A 13,114-nucleotide genomic window follows, 5' to 3' on the forward strand; every position below is an offset into this window, starting at 1 on the left:
ACCCTAATTTGAAACCCTAGCCCTAGTTTGAAACCCTAATATAAAACCCTAACCCTACTTTGAAACCCTTATTTGAGACCCTATCCCTAGTTTAAAACCCTAATTTGAAACCTTAGTCCTAGTTTTAAACCCTAATTTGAAACCTAAACCCTAGTTTAAAACCCTAATTTGAAACCCTAGCCCTAGTTTAAAACCCTTATTTGAAACCCGAGCCCGAGTTTAAAACCCTAATTTGAGACCCTAGCCTATGTTTGAAACCCTAATTTGGAACCCTAGCCCTAGTTTTAAACCCTAATTTGAAACCCTAGCCCTAGTTTAAAACCCTTATTTGAAACCCTAGCCTTAGTTTGAAACCCTAATTTGAAACCCAAGCCCTAGTTTGAAACCCTAATTTGAAACCCTAGCCCTAGTTTAAAACCCTAATTTGAGACCCTAGCCCTTGTTTGAAACCCTAATTTGAGACCCTAGCCCTTGTTTGAAACCCTAATTTGGAACCCTAACCCTAGTTTGAAACCCAAGCCCTAGTTTAAAACCCCAATTTGAAACCCTAGCCCTAGTTTTAAACCCTAATTTGAAACCTTAGCCCTAGTTTAAAACCCTTATTTGAAACTCTAGCCTTAGTTTTAAACCCTAATTTGAAACCCTAGCCCTAGTTTGAAACCCTAATTTGAGACCCAAACCCTTGTTTGAAACCCTAATTGGGAACCCTAACCCTAGTTTGAAACACTAATTTGAAACCCTAGCCCTAGTTTGTTACTTTAATATGAAACCCTAGCCCCAGTTTTAAACCCTAATTTGAAACCCTAGCCCTAGTTTAAAACCCTAATTTGAAACCTTAGCCCTCGTTTAAAACCCTAATTTGAAACCCTAGCCCTAGTTTAAAACCCTAATTTGAAACCCTAGCCCTAGTTTTAAACCCTAATATGAAACCCTAGCCCTAGATTGAAACCCTATTTTGAAACCCTAGCCCTAGTTTGAAACCCTAATTTTAAACCTTAGCCCTAGTTTAAAACCTTAATTTGAAACCCTAGCCCTAGTTTTAAACCCTAATTTGAAACCTTAGCCCTAGTTTAAAACCCTAATTTGAAACCCTAGCCCTAGTTTAAAACCCTTATTTGAAACCCTAGCCTTAGTTTAAAACCCTAATTTGAAACCAAAGCCCTAGTTTTAAACCCTAATATGAAACCCGAGCCCTAGTTTGAAACCCTAATTTGAAACCCTAGCTCTTGTTTGAAACCCTAATTTGAAACCCTATCCCTACTTTAAAACCCTAATTTGAAACCCCAGCCCGAGTTTTAAACCCTAATATGAAACCCTTGCCCTAGTTTAAAACCCTAATTTGAAACCCTAGCCCTAGTTTAAAACCCTAATTTGAAACCCTAGCCCTAGTTTGAAACCCTAATTTGAAACCCTAGCCCTAGTTTAAACCCCTAATTTGAGACCCTAGCCTATGTTTGAAACCCTAATTTGGAATCCTATCCCTAATTTGAAAGCCTAATTTGAAACCCTAGCCCTAGTTTGTTACTTTAATATGAAACCCTAGCCCCAGTTTTAAACCCTAATTTGAAACCCTAGCCCTAGTTTAAAACCCTAATTTGAAACCTTAGCCCTCGTTTAAAACCCTAATTTGAAACCCTAGCCCTAGTTTAAAACCCTAATTTGAAACCCTAGCCCTAGTTTTAAACCCTAATATGAAACCCTAGCCCTAGATTGAAACCCTATTTTGAAACCCTAGCCCTAGTTTGAAACCCTAATTTTAAACCTTAGCCCTAGTTTAAAACCTTAATTTGAAACCCTAGCCCTAGTTTTAAACCCTAATTTGAAACCTTAGCCCTAGTTTAAAACCCTAATTTGAAACCCTAGCCCTAGTTTAAAACCCTTATTTGAAACCCTAGCCTTAGTTTAAAACCCTAATTTGAAACCAAAGCCCTAGTTTTAAACCCTAATATGAAACCCGAGCCCTAGTTTGAAACCCTAATTTGAAACCCTAGCTCTTGTTTGAAACCCTAATTTGAAACCCTATCCCTACTTTAAAACCCTAATTTGAAACCCCAGCCCGAGTTTTAAACCCTAATATGAAACCCTTGCCCTAGTTTAAAACCCTAATTTGAAACCCTAGCCCTAGTTTAAAACCCTAATTTGAAACCCTAGCCCTAGTTTGAAACCCTAATTTGAAACCCTAGCCCTAGTTTAAACCCCTAATTTGAGACCCTAGCCTATGTTTGAAACCCTAATTTGGAATCCTATCCCTAATTTGAAAGCCTAATTTGAAACCCTAGCCCTAGTTTGTTACTTTAATATGAAACCCTAGCCCTAGTTTTAAACCCTAATTTGAAACCCGAGCCCTCGTTTAAAACCCTTATTTGAAACCCTAGCCCTAGTTTGAAACCCTAATTTGAAACCCTAGCCCTAGTTTGAAACCCTAATTTGAAACCTTAGCCCTAGTTTGAAACCCTAGCCCTTGTTTGAAAACCTAATTTGAAACCCTATCCCTAGTTTAAAACCCTAATTTGAAACCCCAGCCCGAGTTTTAAACCCTAATATGAAACCCTTGCCCTAGTTTAAACCCCTAATTTGAAACCCTAGCCCTAGTTTGAAACCCTAATTTGAAACCTTAGCCCGAGTTTAAAACCCTAATTTGAAACCCTAGCCCTAGTTTGAAACCCTAATTTGAAACCTTAGCCCGAGTTTAAAACCCTAATTTGAAACCCTAGCCCTAGTTTAAAACCCTTATTTGAAACCCTAGCCCTAGTTTAAAACCCTAATTTGAAACCCTAGCCCTAGTTTAAAACCGTAATTTGAGACCCTAGCCCTTGTTTGAAACCCTAATTTGAAACCCTGGCCCTTGTTTGTTACTATAATATGAAACCCTAGCCCTAGTTTGAAACCCTAATTTGAGACCCTAGCCCTAGTTTGAAACCCTAATTTGAAACCCTAGCCCGAGTTTGAAACCCTAATATGAAACCCGAGCCCTAGTTTGAAACCCTAATTTGAAACCCTAGCCCTTGTTTGAAACCCTAATTTGAAACCCTATCCCTAGTTTAAAGCCCTAATTTGAAACCCTAGCCCTAGTTTTAAACCCTAATTTGAAACCTAAGCCCTAGTTTAAAACCCTAATTTGAAACCCTAGCCCTAGTTTAAAACCCTTATTTGAAACCCCAGCCCGAGTTTTAAACCCTAATATGAAACCCTTGCCCTAGTTTAAAACCCTAATTTGAGACCTTAGCCCTTGTTTTAAACCCTAATTTGGAACCCTAACCCTAGTTTGAATCCCTAATTTGAGACCCTAGCCCTAGTTTGAAAGCCTAATTTGAAACCCTAGCCCGAGTTTGAAACCCTAATTTGAGACCCTAGCCCTAGTTTGAAACCCTAATTTGAGACCTTAGCCCTTGTTTTAAACCCTAATTTGGAACCCTAACCCTAGTTTGAAACCCTAATTTGAAACCCAAGCCCTAGTTTTAAACCCTAATTTGAAACCCTAGCCCTAGTTTGAAACCCTTATTTGAAACCCTAGCCCTTGTTTAAAACCCTAATTTGAAACCCTAGCCCTTGTTTGAAACCCTAATTTGGAACCCTAACCCTAGTTTGAAACCCTAATTTGAAACCCTAGCCCTAGTTTTAAACCCTAATTTGAAACCTTAGCCCTAGTTTTAAACCCTAATTTGAAACCCTAGCCCTAGTTTGAAACCCTAATTTGAAACCCTAACCCTAGTTTAAAACCCTAATTTGAGACCCCAGCCTATGTTTGAAACCCTAATTTGGAATCCTAGCCCTAGTTTGAAAGCCTAATTTGAAACCCTAGCCCTAGTTTGTTACTTTAATATGAAACCCTAGCCCTAGTTTTAAACCCTAATTTGAAACCCGAGCCCTCGTTTAAAACCCTTATTTGAAACCCTAGCCCTAGTTTGAAACCCTAATTTGAAACCCTAGCCCTAGTTTGAAACCCTAATTTGAAACCTTAGCCCGAGTTTAAAACCCTAATTTGAAACCTTAGCCCTAGTTTAAAACCCTTATTTGAAACCCTAGCCCTAGTTTAAAACCCTAATTTGAAACCCTAGCCCTAGTTTAAAACCGTAATTTGAGACCCTAGCCATTGTTTGAAATCCTAATTTGGAAACCTAACCCTAGTTTGAATCCCTAATTTGAGACCCTAGCCCTAGTTTGAAAGCCTAATTTGAAACCCTAGCCCGAGTTTGAAACCCTAATTTGAGACCCTAGCCCTAGTTTGAAACCCTAATTTGAGACCCTAGCCCTTGTTTTAAACCCTAATTTGGAACCCTAACCCTAGTTTGAAACCCTAATTTGAAACCCAAACCCTAGTTTTAAACCCTAATTTGAAACCCTAGCCCTAGTTTGAAACCCTTATTTGAAACCCTAGCCCTTGTTTAAAACCCTAATTTGAAACCCTAGCCCTTGTTTGAAACCCTAATTTGGAACCCTAACCCTAGTTTGAAACCCTAATTTGAAACCCTAGCCCTAGTTTTAAACCCTAATTTGAAACGCTAGCCCTAGTTTTAAACCCTAATTTGAAACCCTAGCCCTAGTTTTAAACCCTAATTTGAAACCCTAATTTGAGACCCTAGCACATGTTTGAAACCCTAATTTGGAACCCTAGCCCTAGTTTGTTACTTTAATATGAAACCCTAGCCCTAGTTTTAAACCCTAATATGAAACCCTAGCCCTAGTTTAAAACCCTAATTTGAAAACCTAAACCAAGTTTTAAAGCCTAATTTGCAACCCTAGCCCTAGTTTGAAACCCTAATTTGGAACCCTAACCCTAGTTTGAAACCCTAATTTGAAACCCTAGCCCGAGTTTGTTACTTTAATATGAAAACCTAGCCCTAGTTTTAAACCCTAATTTGAAACCCTAGCCCTAGTTTCAAACCCTAATTTGAAACCTTAGCCCTAGTTTGAAACCCTAATTTGAGACCCTAGCCCTAGTTTGAAACCCTAATTTGAGACCCTAGCCCTTGTTTGAAACCCTAATTTGGAACCCTAACCCTAGTTTGAAACCCTAATTTGAAACCCTAGCCCTTGTTTGTTACTTTAATATGAAACCCTAGCCCTAGTTTGAAACCCTAATTTTCAAACTAGGGTTTCAAACTAGGGTTAGGGTTCCAAATTAGGGTTTCAAACTAGGGCTAGGGTTTCATATTAGGGTTTAAAACTAGGGCTAGGGTTTCAAATTAGGGTTTTAAACTATGGCTAGGGTTTCAAATAAGCGTTTCAAACTCGGGCTAAGGTTTCAAAATAGGGCTAGGGTTTCAAACTAGGGTTTCAAACTAGGGTTTCAAACTAGGGTTAGGGTTCCAAATTAGGGTTTTTAACTAGGACTAGGGTTTCATATTAGGGTTTAAAACGAGGGCTAGGGTTTCAAATTAGGGTTTCAAACTAGGGCTAGGGTTTCAAATTAGGGTGTAAAACTAGGGCTAGGGTTTCAAATTAGGGTTTAAAACTAGGGCTAGGGTTTCAAATTAAGGTTTAAAACTAGGGCTAGGGTTTCAAATAAGGGTTTTAAACGAGGGCTCGGGTTTCAAATTAAGGTTTAAAACAAGGGCTAGGGTTTCATATTAAAGTAACAAACTAGGGCTAGGGCTTCAAATTAGGGTTTCAAACGAGGGCAAGGGTTTCATATTAGGGTTTAAAAGTAGGGTTAGGGTTTCAAATTAGGGTTTCAAACGAGGGCAAGGATTTCATATTAGGGTTTAAAAGTAGGGTTAGGGTTTTAAATTAGGGTTTTAAACGAGGGCTAGGGTTTTATATTAGGGTTTAAAACTAGGGCTAGGGTTTCAAATTAGGGTTTAAAACTAGGGCTAGGATCTCAAATTAGGGTTTCAAACTAGGGCTAGGGTTTCAAATTAGGGTTTAAAACTAGGGCTAGGGTCTCAAATTAGGGTTTCTAACTAGGGCTAGGGTTTCATATTAGGGTTTTAAACTAGGGTTAGGGTTTCAAATTAGGGTTTTAAACTAGGGCTAGGGTTTCAAATTAAAGTAACAAACTAGGGCTAGGGCTTCAAATTAGGGTTTCAAACGAGGGCAAGGGTTTCATATTAGGGTTTAAAAGTAGGGTTAGGGTTTCAAATTAGGGTTTCAAACGAGGGCAAGGGTTTCATATTAGGGTTAAAAAGTAGGGTTAGGGTTTCAAATTAGGGTTTCAAACGAGGGCAAGGGTTTCATATTAGGGTTTAAAAGTAGGGTTAGGGTTTTAAATTAGGGTTTTAAACGAGGGCTAGGGTTTCATATTAGGGTTTAAAACTAGGGCTAGGGTTTCAAATAAGGGTTTAAAACTAGGGCTAGGATCTCAAATTAGGGTTTCAAACTAGGGCTAGGGTTTCATATTAGGGTTTCAAACTAGGGCTAAGGTTTAAAATTAGGGTTTCAAACTAGGGCTAGGGTTTCAAATTAGTGTTTTAAACTAGGGCTAGGGTTTCAAATTAGGGTTTCAAACTAGGGTTAGGGTTTAATGTTAGGGTTTAATATTAGGGTTTCAAACTAGGGCTAAGCATTCAAATTAGGGTTTCAAACTAGTGCTAGGGTTTCAAATGAGGGTTTCAAACTAGAGTTTCAAACTATGGTTTCAAAATAGGGTTAGGGTTCCATATAAGGGTTCCAAACTAGGGCTAAGGTTTCAAATTAGGGTTTTAAACTAGGGCTAGGGTTTCATATAAGGGTTTAAAACTAGGGCTAAGGTTTCAAATTAGGGTTTGAAATTAGGGCTAGGGTTTCAAATTAGGGTTTAAAACTAAGGCTCGGGTTTCAAATTAGGGTTTAAAACTAAGGCTCGGGTTTCAAATAAGGGTTTTAAACTAGGGCTAGGGTTTCAAATTAGGGTTTTAAACTAGGGCTAAGGTTTCAAATTAGCGTTTAAAACTAGGGCTAGGGTTTCAAATAATGGTTTTAAACTAGCGCTAGGGTTTCAAATAAGGGTTTTAAACTAGGGCTAAGGTTTTAAATTAGGGTTTCAAACTAGTGCTAGGGTTTCAAATGAGGGTTTCAAACTAGAGTTTCAAACTATGGTTTCAAAATAGGGTTAGGGTTCCATATAAGGGTTCCAAACTAGGGCTAGGGTTTTAAATTAGGTTTTAAAACTAGGGCTAGGGTTTTAAATTAGGGTTTTAAACTAGGGCTAGGGTTTCAGATAAGCGTTTCAAACTAGGGCTAAGGTTTCAAATTAGGGTTTTAAACTAGGGCTAGGGTTTCATATAAGGGTTTAAAACTAGGGCTAAGGTTTCAAATTAGGGTTAAAAACTAGGGCTAGGGTTTCAAATTAGGGTTTAAAACTAGGGCTAGGGTTTGATATAAGGGTTTAAAACTAGGGCTAGGGTTTGATATAAGGGTTTAAAACTAGGTTTTAGGTTTCAGATTAGGGTTTTAAACTAGGGCTAGGGTTTCACATTAGGGTTTAAAACTAGGGCTAGGGTTTTATATTAAAGTAACAAACGAGGGCTAGGGTTTCAAATTAGGGTTAGGGTTCCAAATTAGGGTTTCAAACAAGGGCTAGGGTTTCAAATTAGGGTTTAAAACTAGGGCTAGGGTTTCAAATTAGGGTTTCAAATTAGGGCTAGGGTTTCAAATTAGGGTTTAAAACTAAGGCTCGGGTTTCAAATAAGGGTTTTAAACTAGGGCTAGGGTTTCAAATTAGGGTTTTAAACGAGGGCTAAGGTTTCAAATTAGCGTTTAAAACTAGAGCTAGGGTTTCAAATTAGGGTTTCAAACTAGGGTTAGGGTTTCATATTAGGGTTTCAAACTAGGGCTAAGGTTTAAAATTAGGGTTTAAAATTTGGGCTACGGTTTCAAATTAGGGTTTTAAACTAGGGCTATGGTTTCAAATAAGCGTTTCAAACTAGGGCTAGTACTTCAAATTAGGGTTTTAAACTAGGGCTAGGGTTTCATATAAGGGTTTCAAACTCGGGCTAGGGTTTTAAATTACGGTTTTAAACTAGGGCTAGGGTTTCATATAAGGGTTTAAAACTAGGGCTAGGGTTTCAAACTTGGGCTAAGGTTTCAAATTAGGGTTTCAAACTAGGATTAGGGTTTCATATTAAGGTAACAAACTAGGGCTAGGGTTTCAAATGAGGGTTTCAAACTAGGGCTAGGGTTTCAAATTAAGGTTTAAAACTAGGGCTAGGGTTTCAAATAAGGGTTTTAAACGAGGGCTCGGGTTTCAAATTAAGGTTTAAAACAAGGGCTAGGGTTTCATATTAAAGTAACAAACTAGGGCTAGGGCTTCAAATTAGGGTTTCAAACGAGGGCAAGGGTTTCATATTAGGGTTTAAAAGTAGGGTTAGGGTTTCAAATTAGGGTTTCAAACGAGGGCAAGGGTTTCATATTAGGGTTTAAAAGTAGGGTTAAGGTTTTAAATTAGGGTTTTAAACGAGGGCTATGGTTTCATATTAGGGTTTAAAACTAGGGCTAGGGTTTCAAATTAGGGTTTAAAACTAGGGCTAGGATCTCAAATTAGGGTTTCAAACTAGGGCTAGGGTTTCAAATTAGGGTTTAAAACTAGGGCTAGGGTCTCAAATTAGGGTTTCTAACTAGGGCTAGGGTTTCATATTAGGGTTTTAAACTAGGGTTAGGGTTTCAAATTAGGGTTTTAAACTAGGGCTAGGGTTTCAAATTAGGGTTTAAAACTAGGGCTAGGGTTTCAAATTAAGGTTTAAAACAAGGGCTAGGGTTTCATATTAAAGTAACAAACTAGGGCTAGGGCTTCAAATTAGGGTTTCAAACGAGGGCAAGGGTTTCATATTAGGGTTTAAAAGTAGGGTTAGGGTTTCAAATTAGGGTTTCAAACGAGGGCAAGGGTTTCATATTAGGGTTTAAAAGTAGGGTTAGGGTTTCAAATTAGGGTTTCAAACGAGGACAAGGGTTTCATATTAGGGTTTAAAAGTAGGGTTAGGGTTTTAAATTAGGGTTTTAAACGAGGGCTAGGGTTTCATATTAGGGTTTAAAACTAGGGCTAAGGTTTCAAATAAGGGTTTAAAACTAGGGCTAGGATCTCAAATTAGGGTTTCAAACTAGGGCTAGGGTTTCATATTAGGGTTTCAAACTAGGGCTAAGGTTTAAAATTAGGGTTTCAAACTAGGGCTAGGGTTGCAAATTAGTGTTTTAAACTAGGGCTAGGGTTTCAAATTAGGGTTTCAAACTAGGGTTAGGGTTTCAAATTAGGGTTTCAAACTAGGGCTAGGGTTTCAAATTAGGATTTTAAACTAGGGCTAGGGTCTCAAATTAGGGTTTCAAACTAGGGCTAGGGTTTCAAATTAGGGTTTTAAACTAGGGCGAGGGTTTTAAAATTAGGGTTTCAAACTAGGGCTCGGCTTTCATATTAGGGTTTCAAACTAGGGCTTTGGTTTCAAATTAGGGTTTTAAACTAGGGCTAGGGTTTCAAATAAGCGTTTTAAACTAGGGCTAAGGTTTCAAATTAGGGTTTTAAACGAGGGCTAAGGTTTCAAATTAGGGTTTTAAACTAGGGCTAGGGTTTCAAATTAGGGTTTAAAACTAGGGCTAGGGTTTCATATTAAAGTAACAAACTAGGGCTAGGGTTTCAAATTAGTGTTTCAAACTAGGGTTAGGGTTCCAAATTAGGGCTAAGGTTTCATATTAGGGTTTAAAACTAGGGCTAGGGTTTCAAATTAGGCTTTAAAACTTGGGCTAGGGTTTCAAATTATGGTTTCAAACTAGGGCTAGGGTTTCAAATTAGGGTTTTAAACTTGGGCTAAGGTTTAAAATTAGGGTTTCAAACTAGGGCTAGGGTTTCATATTAGGGTTTAAAACAAGGGCTAGGGTTTCAAATTAGGGTTTAAAACTAGGGCTAGGGTTTCAAATAAGGGTTTAAAACTAGGGCTAGGATCTCAAATTAGGGTTTCAAACTAGGGCTAGGGTTTCATATTAGGGTTTCAAACTAGGGCTAAGGTTTAAAATTAGGGTTTCAAACTAGGGCTAGGGTTTCAAATTAAAGTTTCAAACAAGGGCTAGGGTTTTAAATTAAGGTTTCAAACTAGGGCTAGGGTTTCATATTAAAGTAACAAACTAGGGCTAGGGTCTCAAATTAGGGTTTCAAACTAGGGCTAGGGTTTCAAATTAGGGTTTAAAACTAGGGCTAGGGTTTCAAATTAGGGTTCGAAACTAGGGCTAGGGTTTCAAATTAGGGATTAAAACTAAGGCAAGAGTTTCAAATAAGGGTTTTAAACTTGGGCTAGCGTTTCAAATTAGGGTTTAAAACTCGGGCTAAGGTTTCAAATTAAAGTAACAAACTAGGGCTAGGGTTTCAAATTAGGGTTTCAAACTAGGGTTAGTGTTCCAAATTAGGGTTTCAAACTAGGGCTATGGTTTCAAATTATGGTTTCAAACTAGGGCTAGGATTTCAAATTAGGTTTTAAACTAGGGCTAGGGTTTCAAATTAGGGTTTCAAACTAGGGTTAGGGTTCCAAATTAGGGTTTCAAACTAGGGCTAGGGTTTCATATTAGGGTTTAAAACTTGGGCTAGGGTTTCAAATTATGGTTTCAAACTAGGGCTAGGGTTTCAAATTAGGTTTTTAAACTCGGGCTAGGGTTTCAAATAAGGGTTTTAAACTAGGGCTAGGGTTTTGAATTAGGGTTTTAAACTAGGGCTAGGGTTTCAAATTAGGGTTTCAAACTAGGGTTAGGGTTTAATATTAGGGTTTCAAACTAGGGCTAAGATTTCAAATTAGGGTTTCAAACTAGTGCTAGGGTTTCAAATGAGGGTTTCAAACTAGAGTTTCAAACTATGGTTTCAAAATAGGGTTAGGGTTCCATATAAGGGTTCCAAACTAGGGCTAGGGTTTTAAATTAGGTTTTAAAACTAGGGCTAGGGTTTTAAATTAGGGTTTTAAACTAGGGCTAGGGTTTCAGATAAGCGTTTCAAACTAGGGCTAAGGTTTCAAATTAGGGTTTTAAACTAGGGCTAGGGTTTCATATAAGGGTTTAAAACTAGGGCTAAGGTTTCAAATTAGGGTTTAAAACTAGGGCTAGGGTTTCAAATTAGGGTTTAAAACTAAGGCTCGGGTTTCAAATAAGGGTTTTAAACTAGGGCTAGGGTTTTATATTAAAGTAACAAACGAGGGCTAGGGTTTCAAATTAGGGTTAGGGTTCCAAATTAGGGTTTCAAACAAGGGCTAGGGTTTCAAACTAGGGTTTAAAACTAGGGCTAGGGTTTCAAATTAGGGCTAGGGTTTCAAATTAGGGTTTAAAACTAAGGCTCGGGTTTCAAATAAGGGTTTTAAACTAGGGCTAGGGTTTCAAATTAGGGTTTTAAACTAGGGCTAAGGTTTCAAATTAGCGTTTAAAACTAGGGCTAGGGTTTCAAATAATGGTTTTAAACTAGCGCTAGGGTTTCAAATAAGGGTTTTAAACTAGGGCTAAGGTTTCAAATTAGGGTTTTAAACTAGGGCTAGGGTTTCATATAAGGGTTTAAAACTAGGGCTAAGGTTTCAAATTAGGGTTTAAAACTAGGGCTAGGGTCTCAAATTAGGGTTTCAAACTAGGGCTAGGGTTTCAAATTAGGGTTTAAAACTAGGGCTAGGGTTTCAAATTAGGGTTCGAAACTAGGGCTAGGGTTTCAAATTAGGGATTAAAACTAAGGCAAGAGTTTCAAATAAGGGTTTTAAACTTGGGCTAGCGTTTCAAATTAGGGTTTAAAACTCGGGCTAAGGTTTCAAATTAAAGTAACAAACTAGGGCTAGGGTTTCAAATTAGGGTTTCAAACTAGGGTTAGTGTTCCAAATTAGGGTTTCAAACTAGGGCTATGGTTTCAAATTATGGTTTCAAACTAGGGCTAGGATTTCAAATTAGGTTTTAAACTAGGGCTAGGGTTTCAAATTAGGGTTTCAAACTAGGGTTAGGGTTCCAAATTAGGGTTTCAAACTAGGGCTAGGGTTTCATATTAGGGTTTAAAACTTGGGCTAGGGTTTCAAATTATGGTTTCAAACTAGGGCTAGGGTTTCAAATTAGGTTTTTAAACTCGGGCTAGGGTTTCAAATAAGGGTTTTAAACTAGGGCTAGGGTTTTAAATTAGGGTTTTAAACTAGGGCTAGGGTTTCAAATTAGGGTTTCAAACTAGGGTTAGGGTTTAATATTAGGGTTTCAAACTAGGGCTAAGATTTCAAATTAGGGTTTCAAACTAGTGCTAGGGTTTCAAATGAGGGTTTCAAACTAGAGTTTCAAACTATGGTTTCAAAATAGGGTTAGGGTTCCATATAAGGGTTCCAAACTAGGGCTAGGGTTTTAAATTAGGTTTTAAAACTAGGGCTAGGGTTTTAAATTAGGGTTTTAAACTAGGGCTAGGGTTTCAGATAAGCGTTTCAAACTAGGGCTAAGGTTTCAAATTAGGGTTTTAAACTAGGGCTAGGGTTTCATATAAGGGTTTAAAACTAGGGCTAAGGTTTCAAATTAGGGTTTAAAACTAGGGCTAGGGTTTCAAATTAGGGTTTAAAACTAAGGCTCGGGTTTCAAATAAGGGTTTTAAACTAGGGCTAGGGTTTTATATTAAAGTAACAAACGAGGGCTAGGGTTTCAAATTAGGGTTAGGGTTCCAAATTAGGGTTTCAAACAAGGGCTAGGGTTTCAAACTAGGGTTTAAAACTAGGGCTAGGGTTTCAAATTAGGGCTAGGGTTTCAAATTAGGGTTTAAAACTAAGGCTCGGGTTTCAAATAAGGGTTTTAAACTAGGGCTAGGGTTTCAAATTAGGGTTTTAAACTAGGGCTAAGGTTTCAAATTAGCGTTTAAAACTAGGGCTAGGGTTTCAAATAATGGTTTTAAACTAGCGCTAGGGTTTCAAATAAGGGTTTTAAACTAGGGCTAAGGTTTTAAATTAGGGTTTCAAACTAGTGTTAGGGTTTCAAATGAGGGTTTCAAACTAGAGTTTCAAACTATGGTTTCAAAATAGGGTTAGGGTTCCATATAAGGGTTCCAAACTAGGGCTAGGGTTTTAAATTAGGTTTTAAAACTAGGGCTATGGTTTTAAATTAGGGTTTTAAACTAGGGCTAGGGTTTCAGATAAGCGTTTCAAACTAGGGCTAAGGTTTCAAATTAGGGTTTTAAACTAGGGCTAGGGTTTCATATAAGGGTTTAAAACTAGGGCTAAGGTTTCAAATTAGG

This window comes from Leptonotus elevatus, chromosome 1 (genome assembly GCF_054856555.1).
Source record: "Leptonotus elevatus isolate MCC_2025b chromosome 1, RoL_Lele_1.0, whole genome shotgun sequence".
NCBI classification, from domain to species: domain Eukaryota; kingdom Metazoa; phylum Chordata; class Actinopteri; order Syngnathiformes; family Syngnathidae; genus Leptonotus; species Leptonotus elevatus.